The sequence below is a fragment of the Nematolebias whitei genome, chromosome 18 (assembly GCF_014905685.2).
Source record: "Nematolebias whitei isolate Nwh7 chromosome 18, NemWhi1, whole genome shotgun sequence".
Lineage (NCBI taxonomy): Eukaryota > Metazoa > Chordata > Actinopteri > Cyprinodontiformes > Rivulidae > Nematolebias > Nematolebias whitei.
Window position 1 is genome coordinate 2,099,559 of NC_056515.1, and position 1,064 is coordinate 2,100,622.

The following is a 1,064-nucleotide window of genomic DNA, read 5'->3' on the forward strand; positions in this document are numbered from 1 at the left end:
ATAATTTATTCAGACCAGAAGTCGCATTTTTGTTTTTCCATTTCTTTTCTTAAAAGAATAAATGTGCTGCGGTGGTTCTGTTGTCTTTGGGTTCTGATTAAAAACAGATATTTTCTGTGAAAACAGCTGAAATCAGCAAAAACGTAACCTCTGAAGAACCAAAGTTAAAGTTGGAACAGATGTTTAAAACCCTAAAGACCTTAAACTTAATGTTTGTGACCAACGGAGGGATCTCTGCCCCAGCTTTGAGAACCCTGACGGTGGATTCTTTCACACATTTTTAGTTTGAGATTCCTGTTTCTGCTGCGATGCCTGACTGGAAGGAAGAAAACAACACTAGGTTCTGCTGGAGCCTGTGAGTTCAGAACATGTGACACTTCTCCAGAACCACCAGAAGAACATGTAGTCCATGCACATACAATAAACTATACGACAAGCAGTGGTCACTCCAATATGGCTGAAAAGAGTTACCATTATCGACTAGTTTGACCAGCTGGTTATGTTGGTAAATAACAGGGTCAAGGTTCTTTACTGTCATTTGCACTGCATGTGGCACATGTGGTGGAACAAAACTGTGTACACAGGGTCCCAGTTACATCCAACAAATGTATAAAATGTAAAAGAAAAACAGTCATAAGAACTAAGATATGAACTAAGAATATGCTAAACACTTAATGACAATACCTTGAACAACAGCAGCACGAACATGAGTCTGTGTGAGCAGATGAGTACGAATGAACACATCAACATGAATAAATCAGCAGCATGGATAATCAGCAGCACACAACACGTGGCATTACAGTGATTTTTTTTTTCACAGTGATTCTCCTGGTTAGAGATTCATGAGTCTAACAGCCTCAGGGTAGAAGCTGTTCCTCAGCCTGGTGGTTCTACACTTAATGCTCCTCAGCCTCCTTCCTGAGGGGAGTGGGGCAAAAAGTGTCTCTGCTGGGTGAGTGTGGTCCTTCATGATGCAGGTGGCCCTCTTCCTGCATCTGGAGGTGTAGATGTCTGTGGTGGTGGGGAGACTGACTCCAACATCTTCTGTGCAGCCTTCACCACTC